Source organism: Rhinoderma darwinii, chromosome 10, assembly GCF_050947455.1.
Source record: "Rhinoderma darwinii isolate aRhiDar2 chromosome 10, aRhiDar2.hap1, whole genome shotgun sequence".
Taxonomy (NCBI): domain Eukaryota; kingdom Metazoa; phylum Chordata; class Amphibia; order Anura; family Rhinodermatidae; genus Rhinoderma; species Rhinoderma darwinii.
The window spans coordinates 48308529-48327204 of NC_134696.1; the positions used below are offsets into that span (position 1 = coordinate 48308529).

The 18676-nt window shown below is 46.5% G+C and overlaps 1 protein-coding gene across 1 annotated transcript in view; it reads left to right on the forward strand.

Annotated features, from left to right (window-relative positions):
* The first annotated feature begins 5440 nt into the window (after positions 1-5440).
* PTH2 (parathyroid hormone 2) overlaps positions 5441-18676 on the forward strand; it is a 34875-nt gene continuing 21639 nt past the window's right edge. Inside the window, exon 1 of the mRNA XM_075838834.1 lies at positions 5441-5525. The gene's annotated coding sequence lies outside the window, so the exon portion shown is untranslated. The remainder of the gene's footprint in view (positions 5526-18676) is intronic.

Genomic DNA, 18676 nt, shown 5'->3' on the forward strand with positions numbered 1-18676 from the left:
CTGTTTCTCGGCATTGAGCCGGAAGCAGCGGGAGGAGTAATACACAAGAAGCAAAGCTCCCACCCTCCCACCCTTGTTTTGTTACTCCTTAGGTCTTCTGTACGTCCGTATATGAGCGTTGTGTTTTATTTTGTGTGTTTATTTAACATGTTTTTCTTTTTTCCGGAGTAGGTTCTGGTGTCATGGCAGCTGGCGGGGGGAGTCCTTGAGGCCAGTCAGTACAAAATGGTGGGGGGGTCGCATCGGGGGTATGCGTCCCCCAAAAAAGGTACATGGTTGAAGACTTCATCGGGTGTTATCCCTTTGAAGTGGTCTTCTGGTAGAAGGTATGTCACTTGAAGGCTTCATCGGGTGGTATCCCTTTGAAGTGGACTTCTAGTGGTCGGTATATCACTTGAGGGCTTCAACGGGTGTTATCCCCTTGAAGTGGACTTCTAGTGGTTGGAGCCATCTGCAGAGGTGAACGGTGCTTCCGAGCTGGTTTACGGCTGGAGGTAATTAGTGGTTTGCAGATGGCTAATTCGGTGTGTTCTTGAAAGGAACATCTGAAGGGGCTTCAAGGACTTCCTCTGCTCGGGTTAATGTTAACGTTTAATTGTTATTTATGATTCTGACCCATGTTGGGTCATGTGAATTATTAGGAGGAATTCTCTGGTGGATTCCTAACTAGTTATCCGAATGTTTCGGATTTAAATTGTTTTTATAAAACTGTGAAATTAATAAACGGCTGCTGTGGCCATTTCACATCCAACCTCGGTGTCATGTGTCGTTACTAAATGGGGGTGGGGGATAGTATGGTTTAAGGTTAACACACGACTCTACCTAGGCAGGTCAAAGATATTACCCAGAAAGAGATAAGCGGCGCTTACGAAGTGACCCTCGTCTCTGTATAATCTGTACATTTTGATGTCAGAATGTGTAAATTTGTGATTTACAGAAATAAAACCTATTTACTGTACCTTTTTATAGGATTACCTCCCTATAATGCCAACAACAGAGAAGATGCCCAGAATTCAGTTCCCATAGCTTTCCTGTCAGCTTACCGGGATGCAAAGGGGTTGTTTTATGTCTATATATTCTGCTCTATCTGCAGAATTAGGCGAAATTCACATGAACGTGTGTGTTTTGCGTCCGCAAAAAATGCAGCGTTTTGCGCGCGTTGCAGTTCCGTGTGGCATCAGTGTTTGGTGCGTGACTGCGTGTTTTTTTTGCGTGTATGGCCTCGTTATGACACATGGTTTTAATGTTTAGAAACATAAATGAAGGAGGTAGTTTTATTATTTCCTTCATTTCGTCAACAACTGTAGCGCGAATCATGCGCGTCCGTGTTCCTTTGCTCGATTTTCACGCACCCATTGACTTCAATGGGTGCGTGATGTGATTTTCACGCGCGTATCACGGACTTAAAATATGCTCGTGTAAATAAGGCCTTAGGGTATGTTCACACGGCCGTTTTTCAGGCCGTAAACGCCCGAAAAATCGGAAGCAGAACACCTCCAAACATCTGCCCATTGATTTCAATGGGAAAAACTGCGTTCTGTTCCAACGGGCCGTTTTTTTTACACGGCTGTTATGAAAAACGGCCGCGTAAAAAAACGGCTGCCAAAAAGAAGTGCTGGATACTTCTTGGGACGTTTTTGGAGATGTTTTTCATAGACTCTATTGAAAACAGCTCCAAAAACGGCCGTAAAAAACGCTGCGAAAATCGCGAGTGGCTTAAAAAATATCTGAAAATCAGAAGCTGTTTTCCCTTGAAAACAGCTCCGTATTTTCAGACATTTTTGAGTGTGTGAACATACCCTTAGGCTGGAGCGAGTTTGGTCGTGTGACATGAAGATGGCAATGCAGCATCAAAAGTAAGAATTGTGAATGTAGTCGCATTACAACGCACAACCTAAAGAGATTCTGTCATTGAGGGCAGGATGCGATAGTGGCAGAGACGCTGATTTCAGCATTATAAGTGCTATGTGTAGGTGAGGTGTACTTTTTGTAAAACATACATTTTAATTGGGAGGGTGGGGTTATCGGCACCTCGTGATTAAGATGTAAGTATTATAAAAGTATTACACAACACTTAGGCCTTATTCACATGGGCGCTGAATACGTCCGAGTGATGGCCATTAAAACAATGGCCATCACACGGACGCATGTTTTTTAGGCTCAAGTCTATGGGGATCCGTGAAAACGGGACCCACACGGGGGGCACCTTGGACGTCAAGTTTTTCACATCCGAGTTTCCCCATGCTCGTGTGACTCTAGCCCTATAGCGCTGAATTCAGCACCTTTGCCACAATCTTATGCTGTCCTCATCAAAGGCAGAAAAGAGGCGGTGACAGATGCTCTCCAATTCGACACGACAGTCGCAAAAAATCCAAAAGTGCTGGATTTTTGGTCGCCGATCACAAGTTGTACATGACTATAAAACAATACTGTCTCACTGCTTGATATTCTGCAGTGAGTACTCTGACCTAAAACGATCCTCTATGCAGAAGTCCACCAGAAGTAAAAGCACAATGTCCCACTCAGTGGGGTATTGCAAGGGTGTTGCAATGGAATGTTGTTAGGCTTAAACTATGGTCACAGTATCCAAAAGGGTGACTCTTCTACAGATTAAACCATAAGGCCCAGTTCACACAGAGTTTTTTTACGCTGATTTTGACTCAGAAGCAGCATCGGAATCAGCAGCAAAAAAAAAACATCCAACACCGCCTCCCATTGATTTCAAAGGGAGGTATTTTTTTACATGGCGGTTTTTAGCCGCTCGCAGTAAAAAAAGTAGCATGCTCTTTCTTGCCACGGTTCCACCTCTGAACTCCCATTGAAATCAATGGGAGGAGGAGAAAACATTTTTCGCCCGCGGTGCTCAAAGCCTAAAGCCCCTGTTACTGCGAACAATAAATGTGTCCCAACATAGCGTAATACGGCAACACATCTTTTAAAAGAGAAACGTTTTTATTATACTAGCAAACCGCAATTTAAAAACTAGCTCATCAGTATATAAAAGTGTGGCATGCCTTGTAACTGCCAGACCCTGGGTTTCGCGCTGTTGGCTTCTTCCGGGGCATGCAGACATGTCTCACAAAGTTTATTAACCCCGGGATCTGGCCGGTTCTTCACGGTTCTCCCCAAACGGTTGTAAAGGTAACAGCCGGTTCACAGAACCGGGGAGAAGCGGGTTCCCGACAAAGTACACAATTGTTTCCACATCCTTAGGATGCGGATATAATTGAGCAGTCTATATAGCGCTGGCAAGGCAAGGAACCCATCAGTTCCCTGACCTGTCATTCAATGCTTTTTTTTGCGATTCAGGCAATGCGATGCAGGGGCTGCCTGCCTCGTACCGCTGGAGCAGGCCTGGCCAGAGGAGGTCAGGCCTGCATTGCTGGATGACTGTATATTCAGGGGCAAAGTGTGTATCAGCATATTCAGGGGCACGGTTTATGGTGTAATTATATTCAGGGGTGTAATCTGTGGCACCATAAGGATTTTTTTCAGTTTATATGTGTGGATATATTGGAAAAGTGAGAAGCAGAAGATATCTGAGTGGTAAACTCTGGAGAGAGTTGTGATTGAGAGAAGTCGTCATAGAGGTCAGGTCTGGATGGAGAAGAAAAAAGAAACCGAACGATGACAGTCAGAGAAGACGTCACCTGTGAGTCACTGAATATAAATGTTATTCTTCCTCTGACTTTAGTCTTATCAGTTTCACAGTCATTCATGTGCTTTACAGCATAAAGATATGTGTCACGGCGCGGGGTGTGGACCCACTGGGCCGTACCGCGTAGTGGGATAGCAGCTGGCCAAACAGGTACAATACAATGTCTATAGTCCAGAAAGGGTACCTGAGGCAATACAGACAGTAGCGGTGGATTCAGGCTAAGATGAGGCTCTGACAGCAGACAGACACCCGGCGGGGTGCGACAGAATAGAAGCAACGGAAGACACAACACGACTCCAACTCTTGACAGCACAGAGGCACGGGTTACAGCAGGGGTCGGGAACCTATGGCTCGCGAGCCAGATATGGCTCTTTTGATGGCCGTATCTGGCTCGCAGACAGGGCTCCTACCTGTCTATGGGAAGGATGCAGTGGCGTAACTACCACAGTAGCAGCCGTAGCAGCTGCTACGGGGCCCGCGGCATGGGGGGGCCCGTGTCGCCCTGACAGGCACATTACATTATGTGCCAGGCCTGGAGGCACGGGCCCCTTCATGCCTAGTAGCAGCATCACTAACGTGACACTAGGCATCCGGGGGGGGGGGCGGGCCGGGGGCCCGGTGATAGCCGCAGGGGGGGTCCGGGAGCCCGGTGATAGCCGCTGCACTGCACACTGTGCAGTTGAATAGGACGGCGATAGGTGGTAGGAGGAGTGCTCAGGCAGGGGAGAGGACAGGGGGCGGAGCTAAAGGGAACGAACGACGCGAGACTTCGGGCGGAGGACAGTACAGTCAGGACTGCCGCTAGTCTATGTCTTCTATGAGGGACGGACCAGAGCTCCCTCAGCCATTACACACAGCGCTGACACTAAGCTCCTCCCATCAGCCTCTGTGTAACACGGATCCAGGAAGTGTCCGGACTGACTGTGTCTTCAGCTACAGTGGTGGAGGGGGAGCCCGCTGCTCCGTGAGGGCGGTAAAGTACAAACACAACCAGCTCTGTGCCAGTGCATCCTGCCGCCGCCGCCATGTTATAGGTGCGCTTACTGCTGTGTGTAATAAATGCACTAGTTGCCTGTGTAACGCTTACAGGGGGTGTTTGTGTTTAGCTTGGCATAGAGGACGATATTATACAGGGCAGACCAGAAGTTGGTGCAGGCTTTGCAGTGCCTGATGTTTCTATCCAGGCCAGGACCTGCGTTATGTGGATATTCTATCATATCCACAGTGTGTATGGTGATGCCGCTGTGTCTGGGTTATAGAGGGTTAATAATCACCTGCTGCATGAAGTCCAGTGCGAATGTTCCTTTGCTGAAACCTGTTACTGGAATGATTCCAGGGGTCATGCATGACTATGTAACTAAGGGCTGATTCAGACGACCGTGGCGTTTTTGCGCACGCAAAACACGCAGCGTTTTGCCTGCGCAAAAGCCACTTACCTGCTCCGTGTGGCAGCATCATATGATGCGCGGCTGCGTGGTTTTCGCGCAGCCGCCATCATTATGACATGCCATTCGGATGTTTGTAAACAGAAAAGCACGTGGTGCTTTTCTGTTTACATTCATCCTTTTGACAGCTGGTGCGCGAAAGAGGCAGTTCGCACGGAGGTGCTTCCGTGCGACCTGCGTGGTTTTCACGCACCCATTAACCAACTAAACAATAATTCGCTGTAAAATAATAAAATAGATAATTGACATAACTGACAATGCGTTGTGTGACATGTCCAACATTCCAGCTTCTTTCTTCTGCGAATGCCTCAAAGCTGGCATTCTCTCAACATCAGGTGGGAAGAATGCCAGCTTCCAGTCATGCGCAGGAAAAAGAAGAAGCCAGACTGCTGGACTGATGTCATGCATCGCAAGCTCACAATGTAAGTTATTTATTTAATTTTTTACTGCTAATTACCATTGTTTCAGTCCAGTTGTGGCTTTATACAGCAGGGAGGAGCATTCCTTGCTGTACTAAGTGAACATTGGAGCGATTGATCTGTCAATGGCCCTTTAAACATATTGTACGGCTCTCGCGGAATTATATTTCAAAATATGTGGCGTTTACAGCTCTCTTAGCCAAAAAGGTTCCTGACCCCTGGGTTACAGGGTACAGGCAGCAGGAATGGCTAACACTCGGAACTGGAAAACACTAGGAGACCATTTGCAATGGCAAGCTTTAGGTAACACAACAACGCTCAGGCAATGATCAAGAGGGCAGAGCCCTTTTTATAGTCCAGCAGCACTCTGGGCTAATTGCAGATTTTCTGCAACTGTGCGCGCACTGGCCCTTTAAGTGAAGTGAGTGCCGGCATCTCTCAGGAGTATCAGGAGGGAGATGCCGCCGAGAACTCACACGTCCATGGCCTCTCTCAGAGCTGTATTTGTGCTGGTATTGTATATGTATTGAGCTTGGTTCTGGTGCTGTATATACTGTATGTCTATGGTGGAGGAAAAGGTACATCACTAGCTGAGTGAGACTGAATGACCGCAGACCTCTGAAGATTTTCCAGCGTCTCCTCCCTCCAAGACGCTGGCACAAACTGCTCTCCTCTTCGGCTGATGCCCGTAGGGTGCGCGCGCTCGCTCCCGTTCTTAAAGGGCCTGCATGCGCACCAGAAAAACCTTCCCTGGCCTATCCCAGCACTTCCAGATGTTTAAAAAGAACCCTGCCCATCCCTTCCTTGCCCAAGCAATGTTGTGTGTTTCCTACGTTTATCTTGCAAATGGTTCCTTAGCTGTATCCTTTATCCCATATCCTGAATTCTGCTTCCTGTGTCCAGTATTTGTATCCAGTATCTGTACCTAGTTCTAGTGGGCAGCATGGTGGCTCAGTGGTTAGCACTGTTGCCTTGCCTTGCATGTTCACCCCAGGCTTCCTCCTACACCCTGAACACATACTGATAGGGAACTTAGATTGTGAGCCCCAATGGGGACAGTAAGTGTGGCTCTTTGTACAGACAACAAAGTAACTGCACTACTCCAGTCCAATGTTCTAGCCAAGTCCAGTGTCCATGATGACTACATTACTCCAGTCCGGTGTCCTAGCTGAACTTCATTATCCTGCACAGGCTTGCTTCCCTGTGATTGTCTGGCATATACCCACTTCTGACCTTCCAGGTACTTTATCTTCACTGACTCTCACAGACTCAATAAAGTCAGCATCTGCTCCGTTAATGGCCCAGTGGCCCAACCTGCAAGTTGTTACAATTATGTAATGTGTTATGTCTAACCTGCTCTCTGTTTACAGATATTATGCCTTTAAGAATGTTGTAATGTTTACTTAATTTCAATCGGGCATGCAGAGTTGGCGAGGTCTCCTATCAGGTGTGTAGTAACCATAGCATGGTACTACACGGGCTCCAAACTAGGGTGGAGTGAGACTATTTAAGAGGTGAAGTGTCAGTGAGTCGTCCGAGAGAGTCACAGGGACGAGTATGGACAGAGAGCCTGTAAGGTGCGAGAGAGGAATTGCATGGGCCTGACAGTGTGGCAGAGAATCGAAGGAGGTCTGTGAAAAGATTGGGTAATGCAAGTGTTTTCCTCTGCAAAGGCAGACCCTGTGTGTTGTGCTCCAGCATCTTCCAGTGCTTCCAGCATCTTTCAAAGTTTCCAACATCTCGACCCTACTGGACTGCTGTATGAATCAGGTCTGCCTGCTGGAGTTCTAGCCCTGCAAGTGTGGATGCTGTGAATGGTTTCAGACTACTTCCAGGATATTAATCACCCTGCTCGAGAAATTGACCAAAGACCAGAGACTTTGCTGCCAAGTCAATTGACGTTGGGTTGCGAGCTTTGCGTATTTTGGCCAAAATAACAACTAATACCCCATGTTTCATGGATATTTCTTACTACGTATACTACACTTTTTTTCAGGACGCAGCCGGGTCTTATATGCTGGGAGGGCATGATGTGCTGGCGTTTGGTTTGGAATGCAGAGCAGCCCGCTTTAGCTAACACTAGCGGCGTTACAAATAGGCTGTTATTCGGCAAGATACGCCATGCCTGACGACCAGCACATTATCCCTCCACGTATTACACATAGTACTGACACCCCATGTACTATTCACAGCACTGACCCCTATTCATCACATTTATTTTATTTATTTATTTTTATTACATTATTACACAGTTCTGACACTTTCATACATACATATTTATTTTTTACCATCCATTCACACCCTAGCACTACACTGACACACATTTATCACACACCTTTGAGCACTTAGTCCGCCACTCCCCTCAAGACTAGTGGGAGGGGCTATCACTATTTAATGCACACACCTTCTGCAGCATTCTTTGACCCGTCTGCGTCCTGATGGGAACGGGTTTTCACCCACCTACCTAGTGAGTATGGCCTTTTTTTTGTGGTTTTGATATTTATGTCCCATTTTTTCTGTTTGTGTTTTTAAATTAGGAACGAAAAGTTCTGGTTAGGGACTCGCAAGGCACTGGGGACCCTTGACGTTGGGTTGCGAGCTTTGCGTATTTTGGCCAAAATAACAACTAATACCCCATGTTTCATGGATATTTCTTACTACGTATACTACACTTTTTTTCAGGACGCAGCCGGGTCTTATATGCTGGGAGGGCATGATGTGCTGGCGTTTGGTTTGGAATGCAGAGCAGCCCGCTTTAGCTAACACTAGCGGCGTTACAAATAGGCTGTTATTCGGCAAGATACGCCATGCCTGACGACCAGCACATTATCCCTCCACGTATTACACATAGTACTGACACCCCATGTACTATTCACAGCACTGACCCCTATTCATCACATTTATTTTATTTATTTATTTTTATTACATTATTACACAGTTCTGACACTTTCATACATACATATTTATTTTTTACCATCCATTCACACCCTAGCACTACACTGACACACATTTATCACACACCTTTGAGCACTTAGTCCGCCACTCCCCTCAAGACTAGTGGGAGGGGCTATCACTATTTAATGCACACACCTTCTGCAGCATTCTTTGACCCGTCTGCGTCCTGATGGGAACGGGTTTTCACCCACCTACCTAGTGAGTATGGCCTTTTTTTTGTGGTTTTGATATTTATGTCCCATTTTTTCTGTTTGTGTTTTTAAATTAGGAACGAAAAGTTCTGGTTAGGGACTCGCAAGGCACTGGGGACCCTTGACGTTGGGTTGCGAGCTTTGCGTATTTTGGCCAAAATAACAACTAATACCCCATGTTTCATGGATATTTCTTACTACGTATACTACACTTTTTTTCAGGACGCAGCCGGGTCTTATATGCTGGGAGGGCATGATGTGCTGGCGTTTGGTTTGGAATGCAGAGCAGCCCGCTTTAGCTAACACTAGCGGCGTTACAAATAGGCTGTTATTCGGCAAGATACGCCATGCCTGACGACCAGCACATTATCCCTCCACGTATTACACATAGTACTGACACCCCATGTACTATTCACAGCACTGACCCCTATTCATCACATTTATTTTATTTATTTATTTTTATTACATTATTACACAGTTCTGACACTTTCATACATACATATTTATTTTTTACCATCCATTCACACCCTAGCACTACACTGACACACATTTATCACACACCTTTGAGCACTTAGTCCGCCACTCCCCTCAAGACTAGTGGGAGGGGCTATCACTATTTAATGCACACACCTTCTGCAGCATTCTTTGACCCGTCTGCGTCCTGATGGGAACGGGTTTTCACCCACCTACCTAGTGAGTATGGCCTTTTTTTTGTGGTTTTGATATTTATGTCCCATTTTTTCTGTTTGTGTTTTTAAATTAGGAACGAAAAGTTCTGGTTAGGGACTCGCAAGGCACTGGGGACCCTTGACGTTGGGTTGCGAGCTTTGCGTATTTTGGCCTAAATAACAACTAATACCCCATGTTTCATGGATATTTCTTACTACGTATACTACACTTTTTTTCAGGACGCAGCCGGGTCTTATATGCTGGGAGGGCATGATGTGCTGGCGTTTGGTTTGGAATGCAGAGCAGCCCGCTTTAGCTAACACTAGCGGCGTTACAAATAGGCTGTTATTCGGCAAGATACGCCATGCCTGACGACCAGCACATTATCCCTCCACGTATTACACATAGTACTGACACCCCATGTACTATTCACAGCACTGACCCCTATTCATCACATTTATTTTATTTATTTATTTTTATTACATTATTACACAGTTCTGACACTTTCATACATACATATTTATTTTTTACCATCCATTCACACCCTAGCACTACACTGACACACATTTATCACACACCTTTGAGCACTTAGTCCGCCACTCCCCTCAAGACTAGTGGGAGGGGCTATCACTATTTAATGCACACACCTTCTGCAGCATTCTTTGACCCGTCTGCGTCCTGATGGGAACGGGTTTTCACCCACCTACCTAGTGAGTATGGCCTTTTTTTTGTGGTTTTGATATTTATGTCCCATTTTTTCTGTTTGTGTTTTTAAATTAGGAACGAAAAGTTCTGGTTAGGGACTCGCAAGGCACTGGGGACCCTTGACGTTGGGTTGCGAGCTTTGCGTATTTTGGCCAAAATAACAACTAATACCCCATGTTTCATGGATATTTCTTACTACGTATACTACACTTTTTTTCAGGACGCAGCCGGGTCTTATATGCTGGGAGGGCATGATGTGCTGGCGTTTGGTTTGGAATGCAGAGCAGCCCGCTTTAGCTAACACTAGCGGCGTTACAAATAGGCTGTTATTCGGCAAGATACGCCATGCCTGACGACCAGCACATTATCCCTCCACGTATTACACATAGTACTGACACCCCATGTACTATTCACAGCACTGACCCCTATTCATCACATTTATTTTATTTATTTATTTTTATTACATTATTACACAGTTCTGACACTTTCATACATACATATTTATTTTTTACCATCCATTCACACCCTAGCACTACACTGACACACATTTATCACACACCTTTGAGCACTTAGTCCGCCACTCCCCTCAAGACTAGTGGGAGGGGCTATCACTATTTAATGCACACACCTTCTGCAGCATTCTTTGACCCGTCTGCGTCCTGATGGGAACGGGTTTTCACCCACCTACCTAGTGAGTATGGCCTTTTTTTTGTGGTTTTGATATTTATGTCCCATTTTTTCTGTTTGTGTTTTTAAATTAGGAACGAAAAGTTCTGGTTAGGGACTCGCAAGGCACTGGGGACCCTTGACGTTGGGTTGCGAGCTTTGCGTATTTTGGCCAAAATAACAACTAATACCCCATGTTTCATGGATATTTCTTACTACGTATACTACACTTTTTTTCAGGACGCAGCCGGGTCTTATATGCTGGGAGGGCATGATGTGCTGGCGTTTGGTTTGGAATGCAGAGCAGCCCGCTTTAGCTAACACTAGCGGCGTTACAAATAGGCTGTTATTCGGCAAGATACGCCATGCCTGACGACCAGCACATTATCCCTCCACGTATTACACATAGTACTGACACCCCATGTACTATTCACAGCACTGACCCCTATTCATCACATTTATTTTATTTATTTATTTTTATTACATTATTACACAGTTCTGACACTTTCATACATACATATTTATTTTTTACCATCCATTCACACCCTAGCACTACACTGACACACATTTATCACACACCTTTGAGCACTTAGTCCGCCACTCCCCTCAAGACTAGTGGGAGGGGCTATCACTATTTAATGCACACACCTTCTGCAGCATTCTTTGACCCGTCTGCGTCCTGATGGGAACGGGTTTTCACCCACCTACCTAGTGAGTATGGCCTTTTTTTTGTGGTTTTGATATTTATGTCCCATTTTTTCTGTTAGAGGCAGCCTCTGACATCACTGTCCATGTATAGACAGTAAGGTCAGTGGCTCCTCCAGGAGCGGAATCCCAGGCCAGAGCGCTGCCAACACTCTGGCTGGGGATTCCTCTCCTGGAGAAGCCCTTGGTATTACTATCCATATATGGAGAGTGACATCAGGGGCTACACCTGTATCAGAATCCCCTGCCACAGTGTTGCCGGTGCTCTGACCGGGGATTCCGCTCCTAGGGAGAACCCCTGATATCACTGTCTATATATGGACTGTGACGTCAGGGGCTCCTCCTGGAGCGGAACCCCCGGCCACAGCATGGCCGATGCACTGGCTGGGGATTCCACTCCTAGAGGGAGCCCCAATGGTGCTATCTACAGGGGGGATAGTGCTATCTACAGGGGGTGGCGCCATTTTCTAGGGATATGTGGCACTATCTACATGGGCACTGGCACTATATAGTGTGTTATACTTTATAGGGGTGGCTTTGGGGGAATTATACTGTATAGGGGAAGCTATAGGGCATTATAAAGTATGGTGCAGCTGTGGGGTCATTATGCTGTATGGTGACAGCTAAGGGGGCATTATAAAGTATGGGGCAGCTATACTGTATGAGGGAAGCTAAGGGAGCATTATAATGTATGGGGCAGCTATACTATATGGGGGAAGTAATAGGGGCATTTTACTATATAGGGCAGCTGTAGGGGCATTATACTGTATGGGGCAACTATGGGGCATTATACTGTATAAGGGCAGCTATCTGGGCATTATACTGTATGGGGGCAGGTGTGGGGGCATTATTTTGTATGGGGCGGCTATGGGGCTTTGTTCTGTATAGCGGAACCCCCGGCCACAGCGTGGCTGATGCACTGGCTCGGGATTCCACTCCTGGAGGGAGCCCCAATGGTGCTATCTACAGGGGGTAGTGCTATTTACAGAGCGATGGCACCATATTCAAGGGATATGTGGCACTATCTACATGGGCACTGTGGCACCATATAGGGGCACTATCTACAGATGATACTGTGGCGCTATTTACATGGGCACTGTGGCACTATCTACATTGGTGCTAGCACTAGGAGCAGCTAAGGGGGCATTATACTGTATGGGGGTAGCTAAGGTGGCATTATACTGTATGGTGACAGCTAAGGGGGCAATATACTGTATAGTGCATTATACTTTATAGGGGTAGCTTTGGGGGAATTATACTGTATGGGGGAAGCTATAGGGGCATTATATAGTATGGTGCAGCTGTGGGGGCATTATACTGTATGGTGGCAGCTAAGGGGGCATTATACTGTATGTGGTAGCTAAGGGGGCATTATACTGTATGGGGCAGCTATACGGTATGGGGAAGCTATAGGGGCATTTTACTATATGGGGCAGCTGTAGGGGCATTATACTGTATGGGGCAGATATGGGGCATTATAATGTATGGGGGCAGCTGTGGGGCATTATTTTGTATGGGGCAGCTATGGGGCTTTGTTCTGTATAGGGGCAGCTATAGGGCATTATACTGTATGGGGGCATCTGTGTTGGCATTATAGTGTATGGGGGCATCTATGTGGGCATTATATTGTATGGGGGCAGCTATGGAGGCATTATACTTTATTGGGGCAGCTATGGTGTCATTATGGGATTAAAGGCATGGCCTAAAAGGAAAAAAATTGCCACACCGTTGTCCCTCTTTGCGATACTTGAAAGTTTGGAGGTATGCCACACACATGAAAAACTGACCCTCACATGACCGAGTGCCACCCAATAGTTTTCACGGATACATTTATTTTAGCGGGTGAATTGGGTCCGTGAAATCGGACCCGACTTTCCACTCCATGGAAAGAAAGGACATGTCCTATCTTTCCACAGATCACTGACGGGACCCGGCCGGCACACACGTTCGTGTGCATGAGGCATTACAGATGTAGCAGTGGGTGGTGTCTAACACTGCACTGCTAAATTCTGGTGGAGGGGGACCTGAAGGCACAAGGAGGTGGGTTTATTTTTCTTTTCCTCTGTACATATCGGCTTGCCTTTCCTTAAAGGGGTTGTCCGAGATAAAATGACTATGTGTTAATGCTTGTAATTTATAAATGTAAATACATTTGTAATATACTTACATTTTCCAAAGTGGCCCTGTTTCCAGATCCTGCCGTGGGGTACGTGACGGGTGACATCACTCTCTGCACTGGCTCTGGCCGCTTCAATTCTTTTCCGGGTATACGACACGTCACTTGTGACGTGCCGTGTATGGGCTGGTCTGCTGCACAGACCGTAACGTGCATGCGCGGTCCCTGCTGTTCTTGCGGTCCCTGCTGTTCGAGATAATGCGCGTTACAACAGAATAGCCCATACACGGCTCGTCACAAATGACGTGTCGTATACCTGGAAAAGAATTGAAGATCAACACAGCGGCAGAGCCAGTGCAGAGAGTGACGTCACTCGTCAAGTACCCCATGGCAGGATCTGGAAACGGGGCCACTTTGGAAAATGTAAGTTTATTACAAATGTATTTACATTTATAAATTACAAGCATAAACACATTTTTATCTCGGACAACCCCTTTAAATCTCCACCTTTTAACATCATGTTTGTAGGTTAAAAATTCTGTGCTGATGAATTTATTAATATATCTTTATAACAGTCAGAGTTCCCCTTTTTCTGATACAGAAATCCAAATTCCCTCTATAGGGATAGATTTAAAGGGGTTTGCAAGACTTTGATATTGATGGCCTATCCTCAGGTTGCAGCCTCTTATTGCTTACCAGGCACAGCTCCTTACACTTGGTTGTGGCTGTGACTGGTACTGCAGCTCTGTAACATTCACTTCAATGGGACTGAGCAGCAAAGAAGTGCAGTACCAAGCACAGCTACTACCAAATGTACGGAGCGGTGCCTGGTAAACAATAAAGAGGCTGCAGTGCTTACTGGAGCTAGAGGGTGCTTACTGCATACTGTCCATAATAACACTGTATGCAGTAAGCTCCCAAACATCCTCTCGTAATGGCTGCATACAGACACAATGATGTTTTAAATCTATGTCTCTGCAGTGGTTTGGACCCCTGAATCAGAGAAACAAAGCTCTGACCACTATAAAGATATTTGTAGACACTGAACCGTTTAGGGAAAGTGTCAGGGACTGCAAGGGTTAAAGAGGACAGAGCCTCTTTAACCACATTATAAGTGCCCTATCTCCTACATAAGGAGATCGACGCTGTAATGTAGGTGACAGCAGTGCTTTTTATTTAGAAAAACTATCTATTTTTACCACGTTAGTAGCGATTTTAGCTTTATGCTAATTACTTTCTTAATGCCCAACTGGGCGCGTTTTTACTATTGACCAAGTGGGCGTTGTACAGAGGAGTGGATTCATTTACTCAGTGCATAGGGATCCAGCCAGGACACGATGTCTATTCACAATCCCGACACTTTGGTAACGTTTCTGTGGTACTTACAGCAGACCAAGCGTAATCTCGCGAGATCACTCTGTAAATGACAGGTTACAGCGACATTACGTTTGCTCTGCTGTAAGTACCACAGAAACATTACCGAAACGAAGTATCAAGATTGTGAATAGACATCCCGTCCTGGTTGGAGGTGATGTCTATTCACTGTCAAGACACTTCAGTAACGTTAATGTGTCAGTATAAGACAGCACACACTGATCTAGCAGGATCCCTAAGCGCTGACTAAATGAATGGAGAGCAGTGTATGACACTGATTGGTCAGCGTCATACACTCCTCTGTACAACGCCCACTTGGTCTAAAGTAAAAACACGTCCAGTTGGGCATTAAGAAACTAATTAGCATAAAGCAAAAATCGCTCCTAACGTGGTGAAAATAAATAATTTTTCTAAATAAAAAGCACTGCTGTCACCTACATGATAGTGCCCATCTCCTTATGTAGGCGATAGGGCACTTATAATGTGGTGACAGAGCTTCTTTAAGTAAAGGAGTTAACATATACTAAAAATGCCCAGGACGAGGATTGGTTTACAAGGGGTAAGAGGGGTGTGGTAAAGGTAATATAAGCATGGGGTCTGGGGCAGAACGCCCTCTTACCTTCAGCTGCAGCATGAGGAACATCCTTCCGTTGGTGCTCTAATATCTTCAGCCTCCATTTTCCTTCTTGCATCGGTGGACGTCCTATTCCAGATGGCTGAAGATCTTTTGCACCAGGTGGCACAGTGGGTGGCCTCAGAAGGGACGGCCTGGCTAGAATCCCTGTTGGCAAGGGGAAGATGGGAAGAGATGGATCCGGTCGCTACCCGAGGTAGGCCGCAGCGTGTAATCTGTCCCCCTGTCCGTTTGAGCCGCAGCCCTGCCTATACCCATGGTCGTGCAGTGGGTTCTGCGCCGCCACATGCTGGGATCAGCACAGGTCCTAAGCCTGTTTCCTCTGGCACTTCGTCAGCGAATGTAGTACCACCTCCCCCCCCTCCCATGCGTCGCGCTGGCATCCCTCCCCACAGTGCTAGGAGGGCTGCTGTTAAACCGGCATCTGCTCAGTACAACCCCCCTCAGACGGAAGCTGCGGATCGGGATGCGGTGCGCAGCGTACCTGCACGTGGGGTGAGTGTAGTAGGTCCAGGGGATTGGTCCGCCATGGTCGCCTACTACGAGGATTGTGCGCTGGAGCTGGGCCTTGCTTCATGCTCGCGAGAGCAGCCGGCGATGACGTCATCGCTCACTGCTATGGCCTCTGTTCAACAGGAAGTAGTTGGGGAGAGGGCAGAGATGGGACTTCCGGTTCAGCTCTGGGAATGATGAGTCGGCATGCGGTGATGCATGGCTTAACAAAACTATTATCTGGAAATTATTTGGTTTCTGTGTTAAAAGCCGTGGAGGCTGGCTTAAGTGCAAATGAGGGAGTGCCAGTTCCCTCTGTTCCACCAGGGGGGGGTGGTGAAGCCCCCATCTGAGAGAGAGGCTAATTTATCGAGCTTGACGTTGACATTGGTCAAGTAAAAATGGCAGGATTGTTGTCATTTATTCTCACTAATCTGGCGCGTTTTCAACAACTGATTGTGCGGTGTGTAGTAGTGTGGTCCGAAATTGTGGCGCGTACAGTTTGGCGGGGTGCCAGGAACATGGCGGCTTTGGATAGAGTGCGCAGGTTACTCAACGCGCGGGTGTCGCATTATGTTAGCTCCATAGGTGGAGTGAGATTGCAGCATCAGTCCTTGGAAGGGGATAACGCAGATTTGCTTGCGCTGGATGGAGTGCATCTGAATGATATCGGGCTCGATATCTTCCTTTTGGACCCATTGGATGGTGCCGAGCGGGGACCGGCGTTGCTTAGTGGGGGTGGTCGGAGGACTGAGTAGGTTTCTCAGTTCCCCTCCTTGGTGGAAAAGTATGGCTATGAAGGCGGATTTAGAACCCTACATGCCTGATGGATAACAGTGATCATCGGCATTACAGGATTAAGAGGAGAAAGGCGATAAAGATGTTTTCATGCCGAGTTGTGTCATAGTCAATAAAGCTGTGGCCACTTCCACATTTCCACAAAGAAGGTGTCTGAGTTTTATTTATAAGTTAAATAATGGTGTAAGGTCCTGGGCAGGTAAGGTTGGTAATATATCCTGGCAGTCTTGTAGACACTGAACAGTTTAGGGAAAGTGTCAGGGACTGCAAGGGTTAAGTAAAGGAGATAACATATACAAAAAATCCTCAGGACGAGTATTGGTGTACAAGGGGTAATTGGGGCGTGGTAAAGGTAATATAAGTGTGGGATCTGGGGCAGAACACCCTCTTTTTTTTAAAGGAAACAAACATAGAAAAAAAAAAAAGAGCTCTTTGATGTAAACTAAAATTGTGAATGCTGTTGGTCGTATCTTATGAATAAAGTAATAAATGATGGCTGGATGTTATAGGTCCAAAGCCTGGGGCTGCACTACTGAGAGATTCTGAAGATAACATGTCCTCTTCTGATTTTGGTCATTTACAGCGTGTTGTCATGACCGCCTTCTGTGGATCGAAACCACCAAATACAACAATATCTGTTACTACCTGGCATGAATAGTGGCAGTAATGTGTATACAGTTATATATTGGGCAGTTATATGGGTGCAGAGATAACAGATGGACCTCAGCCCTGGTGCCTAAGGGGGGCACAAAAATCCGCTTTTCCACTTAAGAAGACCCTAGTATTAAAAATGGCACAAAGTAGGTAGAGGGCCTGTTACTTATTTTCCATTGGAGCCAAGGAGTTTCAAGTTACACCTCTGATATGGGGATCACAAAGTATTTGGTGCTTTTTTTCCACATAAAGTTTTTATAACAACACTCCATCTGACAAAAAAAAAAAAGCAGGAGATGTTGTCACCAGAATCTCTCTCATTAAGGGATTATGCTGTAAATTAATTATAAATGTCCCCTTGTGTGCCTGCTGTCTGTGGTGATGTGGTTTGTGTGCCCCTTGTCTGTTTCCCCTGTCTATCCCCTCTGTGTGTCTTGTCTGTGTTTACATTAGTGGTGTGGGTGGACTAAAAGGGGAGAAGTTATAGGGGGGCGGTCCCTGGAGCCAGTGGCAGTTGGTGAGGCGCCATTTTGGAGTGAGGAGCTCCTGGGGACACAGTGAGGGAGGAATACCTAAATTAAATTGGCTTTTCCGTGGCAGCACCATGAATTTCTGACTCCCTATAGTGTGTATGAGCCCTTCACAATAAGATAAAGAGACAGATTGTGCTGCGGATGCATAGAAGTGCCCTTCCTGTTGGTGTTAAGGGATGCTATACCCCTATTTAGGTCACCTTTTTGCAACCAGTGACTGATGAGGAGATGTGGGAAGAAGGTGGTGGCTAGCCATCAAGGGGAGCCACCGCGCCATCTGCTAAGGTAGTGGGGGGGGGGGAAGGGGCACCACAGATCCTCTAGAGCAGAAGACCCTCTTTGTAGCTGCACTCCACTCTAGTTAATCAGCATTGTGAGAAACTAGACATGGACCGCAGAATCCACAATATATACATTGATCTGAGCCGCTAGGCATAATTTAGAAACATGAACATGAGGTTCTTTGTAAACATTTTGATTAAACTGTATAAGCCCACTTGCCACTTCATGGCGACCTCTTTAAAGTGGGTCCCTACTCTATCGTCTGCAGCACAGCATGGCGGCCCCTGCCACCGCAGCACCGCTCCCGCAGAGGGAGCAACCCAGTGGTCCAAAAGCACCCATGCTAACAGACCGTGCCAAGTCTCCTTGGCTCTGGGCCA